Source organism: Lutra lutra, chromosome 3 (genome assembly GCF_902655055.1).
Source record: "Lutra lutra chromosome 3, mLutLut1.2, whole genome shotgun sequence".
Taxonomy (NCBI): domain Eukaryota; kingdom Metazoa; phylum Chordata; class Mammalia; order Carnivora; family Mustelidae; genus Lutra; species Lutra lutra.
In genome coordinates, this window is record NC_062280.1 from 27446646 (window position 1) to 27457563 (window position 10918).

Below are 10918 nucleotides of genomic sequence, written 5' to 3' on the forward strand. Positions count from 1 at the left end.
TTTTCTTGGGATTAAAGAAAGAGGATGAGGAGTGGGGGGGGGTTAGGAAGGGGGAGGAGAAGAATATAGGATAAGGATAAGAAGAGGGAGAAGAAACACCAGTGGAGTTCTTGTGTAGGATTTATTTCAGGGAGTAGTTGTATTAGGAGGCAGGGGGATGGATTAGGTGCTGTCCACAGTCTCCCAGTGCTAGGATACCATGAAGGCAGGTGGCAGACACATGCCAGCCAAGCTGATATGGAGTTATTCATAGCCCCTACAAAGAGGAGGTCCTATTTGTTTCTGGTCCTTCTGTCTGAAAAGTGAGATGCACTATCCTCCCTCAGCTGAAGACAAAGCCCTCTAGGAGGCATTGTAGAAACCTCAGAGTAAAGGCCAATGCAGAATCCCTGCCCTTCATTTCAACTTCCATTTACATGGAAGTGTGTTCTTGTTATCTACTTCTGTAAAACAAATGACCTTGCAACTTAGTGGCTTAAACAGTAATTCAACAGTATAATTCACAGTTCTGTATATACGCTGGGCTCTAGTGGGTTGCTTGTAATCTTTCATGAAGTTATAGTCAGGTACTGGCTGGGTGGGGCTGCAATTATGTGGAGGTTTTAGTGAGCCAGGTATCCAAAATGGTGCCCTTGTATAGTTGGCGATTAATGGTGGCTATTGTCTGGGAGCTCAGCTGGGGCTGTCAAATGGATTGTCCTCATATGGCTTATGTTATGTGGGCTTTTCACAGCAGAGTGGCTGTGTTGTCTGAAGTGTCCAGGTTGGTTTCACTCTCAAGTCCTTGATGGGGACAGTTAGAAAGCTAGGTCATCTGGGGTCCTGGTCTCTTCAGTATGGTAGGCATAATGTCAGTGAAAGGCTCTAAGAGATGGAGGTAAGAGCGATTAGTCTTTTTAAAGGTCAGATCTGAACTGATGTAGTGTCACTTCTGCTATTCTCTGTGGGTCAAAAGTGTCACTGCTAACCTTGGATTCAAGGAAAGAGAAATTACCCCCACCTTTTAATGGGAAGGGTGACAAAGAATTTGTGACCATCCTTAATCTGTCAGTGATATACTAAGGATTCCCATGAGAAAAATGCATAAAGCTTCAAAACAAAAATATACAAAAGTATGCACTTTAATAAAGCTATATACATATAAATCTAGGTGGTATAGATTAAAATTGGAAAGGACTGAGATGGTTAATGCAACTGGAATTAAGTGAACTACATCTTGCAATAACTCATGAGTTAATCCATTTATTTAATAGTCATTTACTGAGCCCATAGCTTATGTCAAGCACTCATACTACAAAAATAAATATGACATGGTGCTTCTACCCAAAGTCTGGTAATCCATGCATTAGGTGACCTCTTAAATCCAAAAAGTAGTTTCTTGTATATACATCACTCTCAGCACAAGGTATTATAATTGATATCCAAAGACCACATTGAAACAATGCTGTAAAGACATAATGATGTTGCTTAGGCCTCCTGATTTAGCATGCTATCAGGCAAAAAAGGGAAATATTTATCATTACTAATAAAAATAGATGGAAGACGGGGCGCCTGGGTGGCTCAGTGGGCTAAGCCGCTGCCTTCGGCTCAGGTCATGATCCCAGGTCCTGGGTTCGAGCCCCGCATCAGGCTTTCTGCTCAGCAGGGAGCCTGCTTCCTCCTCTCTCTCTGCCTGCCTCTTTGCCTACTTGTGATTTCTCTCTGTCAAATAAATAAATAAAAATCTTTAAAAAAAAATAGATGGAAGATATGAGGGAGAGTGGTCAAATTAAATAGATTTATCTGGACAGACTCCTTCTAGTGGGTAGATGTGCCTTCATAGGACATTATTTGGGAGAAATGGTGTATGTTCTGGACCCTTGGGTTTAGCTGAAGTTGTTCAGAGGCCTTGAGAAAACAGTGGCTATAATTCAAGCTGCTGGTCAGAATTTTTTTGACAGATCTAAAAGAACTCCCAGTGGGAATCTGAGAAGAAACATGCCTGTTTAAGAAACATTGCTTTGCTAGTGCTCAGGGTGCATATCCCAGTGTTACTTTAAAGAGAAGGCACACTGCTGAGTAAAAGAGAAGAACCAGGGAGGTAAGCCATGACAGAAGCAACCAAAGTAGAGACGAGCAGTTCAAGCATACCTGAGGCAGAGAGAATGAAGAGAAGGGGTTGCAGATTATTTACCTTGGCTTGGACTGGCCATGGTTAATCATTAAAGATGATTTGATCAGAGAGTAAGTTGGTCGAAAAATTAGCATTTTTGGCTAATTTGGCCATTTAAAAAATTGAGTTAACTGGTTTCAGCAGGAAGATCTAGGTGCTAAATCATACTGAGCCACATGGAAAGCCTACAGAGAAATGATGGCCCTTGAACAAGTGGTAGAAAAATGAGGACAAGAGATTAAGCCCTGCTTTTCTTAGCTTGCCTTGGGTCTTAGGCTAGAGTCGTATTGAAGGTCAGGGAGAAATGCTCTATTGGAAGGACAGGATTTATAAGGAAAAGGATGCATCATCCCTTCCTGCTCTCATCCACCTTTTATATCACCTCCAATGTACCTTCCTAAAACATTGTTTCATTATACCGCTGTCTTGCTTAATGGCCTCCAGCAATTCTTTCCCTTTTAAAAAATATTTATTTATTTGAGAGTGAAAGAAAAAGAAAGAGAGAGAGAAAGAGTGTGTGTGCATGAGGGAGGAGGGGCTGAGGGAGAGAGAACTCAAGCAGACTCCCCACTGAACATGGAGCCCAACCTGGGCTGGATCTTACAACCCATGTGATCATGACCTGAATTGAAAACAAGAGTTGGGTGCCTCACTGACGGAGACAACCAGATGCTCCTCCAGTCATTCTTGTTTGTAGGAGCAAACATACTCCTTAGTTGTGTATCCTGGCCTATCAAGCTGGTCCGAATTCAATTTTCAAATCTGCTGGCAACCAACACCTTGAAAGTGGTTCTTTGATTCCATAACCATCTGTCTGGGTAGTTTCTCACCACCTGAAACATGCTCTGTCTCCTTTTCTTCTGATTTCAGTCATTCTTCAAAGTCTTCCTAAACAATGAAATTTCCTGGATCACTCAAAATGATTCCCCTATCTTTTGGTTCCCCTGTTAAATTGTTTAGGAATTCACTTATTCATTTGTTCATTTATTTGCTGAATTAATATTCACCTGCTCAACATATTTATTAAGCATCTACGATTTGCTAAGCAATAGGCATATTGATTTAAGACACATTCCCCACCCTCAAGGAGTTTGAATGTGAAAGAAAGAATTCTCTATTTGTATAGTACCCACTCAGAAGCAGTATTCTTGGCTAGTTGTATTTTTTGTGAGTTTTTCTGGGTCTTGTTTTTTAATCTGTAAAATATTTTCCTTAAAGGCAGAGGACCTGTCCTGTGGTGGTTTTTATCTCTCAAAGACCCTTGAATATATTAAACTCCCTAAAAACATAATGAATTTGGCAATACTTGAGAGTAGTGGTCTGGTAGCAACACATGGTGTGAGTCTGGGATATGGATTGACATAGGAGATTTGATGATCCCCAGAGGAAACAAATCACTTCATATGATTACTGGGGCTTAAAATCAGAGAAAGATCCTTACTTTCCCTGTTTAAAATCAACATAGGTCAAGGAGGAAAGCCTCTGACAATCTCTAATTTGTGTATTCTCACCACATCCCAGAAGTTCCAGGAACATGAGGACCTTCTTCTGGAAACAAAAGGGAAAGTCACTGGGGCCAAGTGGTCAAGCCTGTTGATAGCCTGTTTGTTGTGGGTCCAGTCATGAGTGAGTGCACCCAGGCTGTTTTCCTCTTAGGAAGAGTCCAGGAGAGGCAACAAAGTTAAGTTTGAAGAGTTGTAGTGACCAAGGCTCCATTCTGGGATTCCAGATCATTGCTGGAATGGGGTAGATCATTCTGGGATTCTAGATTATTGCTGGTGGGATCCAGAGACCCCACCTTGCCTGTGCGTCTCCATTTGGCTTGTTTTTTTTTTTTTTTTTTCCAGTTGTCATTTATTTTTGGCTCTTGGGGCAATGTTATCTTTTCAATATGAAAAAAAGCAAGTTCAACACAAAAATAGAAATTTGAAGTGTAGGACAGGATGAAGCCAAGGGCAGGGGAGGGAATAGCAAAAGGAAAAAATGAGATGTTGCCAAAGATGGGAGGGTCTCCTTGTCCCCTCTCTGGAAGAATGATTCAAAAGATTTAGGTGGCAGTACAAACCTTTCTGTATATATACAGCAGAGCTGGGTGTTTGCTAAGAAAGGGTGGGGATCCAAAAGGAAGGAATCCAACATATGAAGGTGGTTATGTAGGAAAAGGGAAGGATCCTGCTTTAACAGGGTGGGGCAGACCCCTGCAAAAGAAACAGCTCAGGACACAGCTTGGAAGACGGAAAAAGAGATAATACTGTCAACACCTCTCCTGAAGCTGAGAGGAGCAGGGAAATTCCTGGAAATTAGGACTCAAGAGCCTGGATATCCCTCTCCAAAACTGCTCTAGAATCGAAAACCCTACCCCTTCCTTATAGGTACCTCTACTGCTATGAGGTAGCTTTGTTTCCTTTCCCCGGGGCTACCACATGGGCTTAGGATGGTGGCCATCTACTGGGTTTTAAGCACTTGGTTTTAGATGGGATCTGATGAGACCCAGCTTCTTGGAGAATTATCTTATAAAACAAAGGGAAATACCAACTGGACAGTTGGGAGAAGGGGACACCGAAAGGAAATACAGGGTTACTGAGAATGGCAGAAATCTAGGTTTCCCAGAGTGGAAGAGAGGAGACATTCAACAAACAACAAGTATTTATTGAGCGCCTATTATGTGCCAGGCACTGTGTTCTAGGACCATCCCCCTCCAAAAAAGAAAAAAAAAGAGACAGAGGCAGAAAATGTAATTCTGAGGGAGAGGACAGGGGCAGCTGAGGAAGAAGGCTGAGGGAATGGAGAAGCCTGAGGTGATGGTGCTCTGTCTTAGGCCTCCTCTTCAGCCTCCTCACCGAAATCCTCCTCTTCTTCTGCGGTGGCATCCTGGTACTGCTGATACTCGAAGACAAGGTCATTCATGTTGCTCTCAGCTTCAGTGAATTCCATCTCGTCCATGCCCTCACCTGTGTACCAGTGGAGGAAGGCCTTGCGCCGGAACATGGCTGTGAACTGCTCTGAGATGCGCTTGAAGAGCTCCTGGATGGCTGTACTATTTCCAATGAAGGTGACTGCCATCTTGAGGCCACGAGGTGAGATATCGCAGACTGCTGTCTTGACATTGTTGGGGATCCACTCCACGAAGAAGCTGCTATTCTTGTTCTGCACGTTGAGCATCTGCTCATCTACCTCCTTCATGGACATCTGCCCACGGAAGACAGCAGCCACAGTGAGGTAACGGCCATGGCGGGGGTCACAGGCAGCCATCATGTTCTTGGCATCAAAGAAAGACCTGCTGGGTGAGTTCAGGCACAGTGAGGGCCCGATACTGCTGGCTTCCACGGCTGGTCAGAGGAGCAAAGCCAGGCATGAAGAAGTGGAGCCGTGGGAAGGGCACCATGTTGACGGCTAGCTTCCGGAGGTCAGCATTGAGCTGACCAGGGAAGCGGAGGCAGGTGGTGACACCACTCATGGTGGCTGAGACGAGGTGGTTCAGGTCTCCATAGGTTGGTGTGGTCAGCTTGAGAGTGTGGAAGCAGATGTCGTAAAGAGCCTCGTTGTCAATGCAGTAGGTCTCATCTGTGTTCTCTACCAACTGATGGATGGAGAGGGTGGCATTGTAGGGCTCGACCACAGTGTCAGACACTTTGGGTGAGGGTACCACACTGAAGGTGTTCATGATGCGGTCAGGATACTCTTCTCGGATCTTGCTGATGAGCAAGGTGCCCATTCCAGAGCCTGTGCCCCCACCCAGTGAGTGGGTCAGCTGGAAGCCCTGTAGGCAGTCACAGCTCTCTGCCTCCTTCCTCACCACATCCAGGACTGAGTCAACCAGCTCATCCCCCTCTGTGTAGTAGCCTTTGGCCCAGTTGTTGCCTGCCCCAGACTGACCAAAAACAAAGTTGTCTGGTCTGAATATCTGTCCAAAAGGACCTGAGCGAACAGAGTCCATGGTCCCGGGTTCTAGATCCACCAAGATAGCACGAGGAACATATTTGCCACCTGTAGCTTCATTGTAGTACACGGAGATGCGATCCAGCTGCAGGTCGCTGTCACCATGGTAGGTTCCAGTGGGGTCGATGCCGTGTTCATCACTGATTACCTCCCAGAACTTGGCACCGATCTGGTTGCCACACTGACCAGCCTGGATGTGCACGATTTCCCTCATTGTTAAAATTTATTTTAATTTTTTTGCTCGCCTCAAGGTGTGTACGGGGCAAGAAATGATATGGAATTTTTTTTTTCTATACTGCTAGTCTCAGGCTGGAAGGATGGGACGTGTCCTGGAGGCTGGAGCAGCAAGGTCCAAACGCAGCCGCAGGAAGGTTCTGAGAGAGAGTGGCTTGGTTTTTTAATGTGAGTTCACTCAAACAGTGTGCATGATCTGGAGCAGACATGGCTCATTTGGAAAACACAGTGAACTAAGAGTTAAGAAAGGGAGTTGTAACCTTGGACTTGGCCTTAATGACTTGTGTTACCCAAAGCAATCACTTTTCCCCTAGGCCTTAAATTTCCCATCTGAAAAATAAAGGAGCTGAAATAGTTCACTTATTTTGTCTAACATTCTTTTTTTTAGTAAAACTCTTTTTTCAAACAAATCATAATGTAAAAGTTCAGGATGCAGAGCGTATAGGAGCAGAGCTAAATTGCCTAACGAGCCCAGAAAGGATTAAGTAGACCCCTCACTTACTCAAGAAATGCTCTGTTTTTATACACCACCCTTCCTCACCCCCAGCACTTATCTTGAAAGCCTCTGGACCAGAAGGGTACACTCTATATTTTTTACTGATCACAGTGCATAACCAAAACTAATTGTAAGAGATTCATACCTAATTTATACATATTGATAATTTGTGTACTTTCATTGCAGTCAATCCTTGTGTTAGCTATTAATAAAGTTCTTTTTTATTTTTTAAGAACAAAATAAACATAGCTGGGATGTTCAACATTTTCTTCCCACACCCTAACTGATTGCTTTGCTCAATTCCTCAAGTGCCTACACTGCAATTTGGAGACCACTGGTCTTCAGGTTCTTTGCAGCCCCTGCTATTCTAGAATTCTGTGTCTGGAACAGAGAAATAGTGCTAGTAATTCCAAGCCCTGTTCATTGTTCATAGAAGAAGCAATTTTCTGGGTGCTTGGGAGATTGAAATCATAGGGACCATGGTAGGGGGAGGAAACATACTCCACTAAAAACTCAAGACTCGGGGTGCCTGGGTGGCTCAGTGGGTTGGAGCATCTGTCTTCGGCTCAGGTCATGGTCCCAGGGTCCTGGGATAGAGCCCCGCGTCAGGCTCCCTGCTTGGTGGGGAGCCTGCTTCCCCCGCTCTCTCTCTGCCTGCCTCTCTGTCTACTTGTGATCTCTGTCTGTCAAATAAATAAATAAAATCTTAAAAAAAAAAAAAACCCTCAAGACTCTGTCCTATATCCCTATTGGCCAGACCCACTCCGCTGGCTCATACATCTGCCTGGGACTCTCCCCTGCTCTCACCTGCAAAGTCTCTACAGCTTCCTGGTCAAATTTCCAGCGCATGTCTGATATGTGTCTCTTCTCAAGTAATGGACCAGTAGCCCTAACCCAGGCTGTGCCAGGAGATTTTCTTTACAATCTGCTTAGGCACAAAGAACAGCAGCTTAAAAATGCTCTCCACTACTGTTTAAGAAGTGTTTTGTGAGAAACAGGGAGCTTAGGGGGTTGTGTGTGATACCCTCTCCTTTCTCTCCATGCAGTGGCTAAGTGGCTGTTCTATTCCTGGAAGAGAAAGGGAGTTTGGGGAATTGCTAGGCCACTTTCTTGGGAGGACTATGGGGCTCAAGAGAGGCAGCCAAGCCCAGTTCCCAGTCCCTATCCACTCATAACTCATTTGAGAGATATGCAAAGCTGGCAGAACTGCCAAAGCTTCCTGCCAAGGCAGGCTTCCCTCCAAGTGGGCTTCTATATTTATGTGAAACAGAAATAAAATGCAGCACTAAAAGGCAACAGACACATTAGCCCACAACCCCCCACAAGTACCTGTTTAATGAAAGGCAAGACCGGGGGGAAGAAGCAGTCAGGGGGGTCACTCAGGGAAGAATGGTGGCTTGGGGCCCTCAGGGGCCTTACCTAGGGGGCAGCCAAAAAGATGTCCTCAGACGAGGCCAGGCAAGTCTTAAGGTTCCTTTGTGGGCCTTCATATGGCTAGCCCTGTGTTCATTTTCTAGACCTGTCATAACAAAGCCCCACAGGCGAGATGGCTTAAGATAACAGACATTTACTCTTTCACAGTTTTGAGGCTGGAAGTCTGAAATCAGTTGTTGACAGAACTATGTGCTCTCTGAATGGAGTAACAGGAGATCCTTCCTTGTCTCTTCCAACTTCTGGAGCTTGACGACATCCTTGGTGTTTCTTGACTTGTAGATATAGCACTCCAGCCCTGGCCCCAGCCTTCTCATGGCCTTTACCTTTATGTGTCTGTGTCTTTTTTCTCCAAAATCTTCTCTTATAAGGACACCAGTCATATTGGATATAAGGCCCATACTAATTCAATATGACCTCATCTTAATAATTACATCTACAAAGATCCTATTTCCAAATAAAGCCGCAGTCACAGGTTCTGGGTGGGCCCAGATTTTTTGGGAGGGGAGAACACTATTTAATCCAGTGGAGACTCTAAATGTACCTGGGAACATGGGGGCCAGAGAAAAACATTTTGCTTTGCTCTCTTAACTTCACAATATTACACCCATTCTTCAGCTTAACAGAGTTTTAGGCAAGTGGGAAGCTTGGTGGCCTTGAAGTCCCTCTGTTTAAGCTCTTCACACTGGAAGATCGCCCAGAAGTACAAAGTACAAGGTTTAATCCCTCTTGCGATAGACCCTGGGCAAACAGAGACTTCATCACTTCTTAAAGGTCTCCAGGAAAGGGTATTCACAACATCCTTAGTGGAGAGGAAAAAGTCTAAACTCCAAATTCCATTGATCAAATGAAAACTCTGTCTGATCTGTGTAGACCCAGGAGGGTACAGTGACATCTATTCTGAATCTACCTTTGGAGATAACTCTCAAGCTCAGACCAATGACTTCCCCTCATTCCCTTTTTAAAGAGAATTTTGACTGGCTTCGTATACACATTCTTACATTCTATAGCTTTCTGCCTCTCCCTCCTTACCCTCTCTTTTCCCTCTTAATTATACTTCTGTTAGTTGTTTTTCCTTAAATTTTTGTTTCTAAAAATTAAAAACAAAACACTTTTTAAAAAATTGCTTCTTTCTAGTGCTTCTCTTGGCCAATCTGTTGATTTGCTGGTTGAGGGGATCACGGCTTCTCTCAAGCCCTTGCCCCACACAGTCCTTGGTAGTCTAAATAGCCCCCTTGGTTCATGCAGATCAGACTAAAGATGAGAGACTGGAGATCTGAAGCGAGTTGAGGACATGGAGGGAAAAACCACACCTCAAGAGACAGCAGTGGGAAATGCCAGGAAGTTCAAGCACAGGGACCATCTAAGAGCAATAGCAGAAAAAGTGGGAGTGAAAATGGAAAGAACCATCAAAACCTAAGCAGACAGCTTTGAGCTGCATGTAGTAAAAGGACAGAGAAGATGATCCAGGAAAATGTAGGAAAAAACTGTAAAGAAAGATAATCAGGGCACAGAATGAGGCCAGATGAGCAGGAGCAGAGGATTGGAATGGAGTAGAGAGCTAGCTGGGGACTGATAGTTGGTTAAGTCTGACATTCACAATGTCAGATTCCTCAAAGTCCTGCTGTGTAAGTCCTGAAAAATTCTCATAATTGGGTCTATTAAACCCTTGGCTTTTAGGCCCATGTAGCTAGAATGGGGAACATTAATTCTCCTACCTTTTAAGTTTTCCAAAGGACAACACTCAGGCCAGGGGGTCTTCCTGTCTCCCTCAGGCCCCTAGAAAATGATAGATGTTTCCACACTGTCTAGACTACAGCTGGTGGGGTTATCCAGAAAATGGTAGACTTCCCCACACTGTCTAAAATAGAGGGATTCTCAGAAAATGATAGACTTCACTATATTGTCTAGAATAGAGCTGGAGGGGTTCCTCAGGAAACATGGCTGACCTAGAGTGCGCAGTGATAAGAACAATATTTTGAAGGTCATGTTTTTCTGCTGGAATATGCTTTCCCTTTTCCAGCACCCCATCTTCTCCTTTCCAGGGATCCACAGACCCACCCTCCTTCATGTCTACAAAACTCTGGACTTCCCTCTCACTCTTTGTTCAGATCAAGTGTATCTCCATTAACACTGAGCAGAAAATACTTGCTAGCTATTATCGACTCTCCAGCTGTGTCCAGCCCATTTAGTCAACAGGTAATGATAATTCACCTAAGAACTCCCTGAACTTTAACCAAGTAAATAGATCTAAGCAAACCCAGCCAAGAGTCAGCTGGTGAGGGAGAAGAATTTAGGCCAAACCACTCAGGCCTGACAGTGTGTTATCAAAATTATTCTTGAAAATTCCTTAGAAAGATAACATTTTGCAGTCCAGTTATGTCAAGTGTTTCAGCAGATACAGTGGTCTGGTCCAATGCTAAAGAAAAGCTGATCTACAGAGCTGAGTGAATATGTAGTGTTGGTCTGTGTTTAGGATCACATTAAGCAAAAAAAAGTCCCAGTCAGAAAACAGTTTGAAAGTCAAGCAGTTCTGAGCTGTCTTAAGGAAACATGGATTCAGAATTCATACTTCATTCTTCCCAAGCTGCAGCTTTATGAGTCCAATGAGGGGCAGTTATATCTCTCTTCTTCTTTACGGAGGACACATGCCAGAATGTATGCAA

At 44.2% G+C, this 10918-nt stretch overlaps 1 pseudogene; it reads right to left on the minus strand.

Annotated features, from left to right (window-relative positions):
* Nucleotides 1–4783: 4783 nt before the first annotated feature.
* Nucleotides 4784–6472, minus strand: LOC125095720 (tubulin beta chain-like; annotated as a pseudogene).
* Between the last annotated feature and the right edge of the window lie 4446 nt (nucleotides 6473–10918).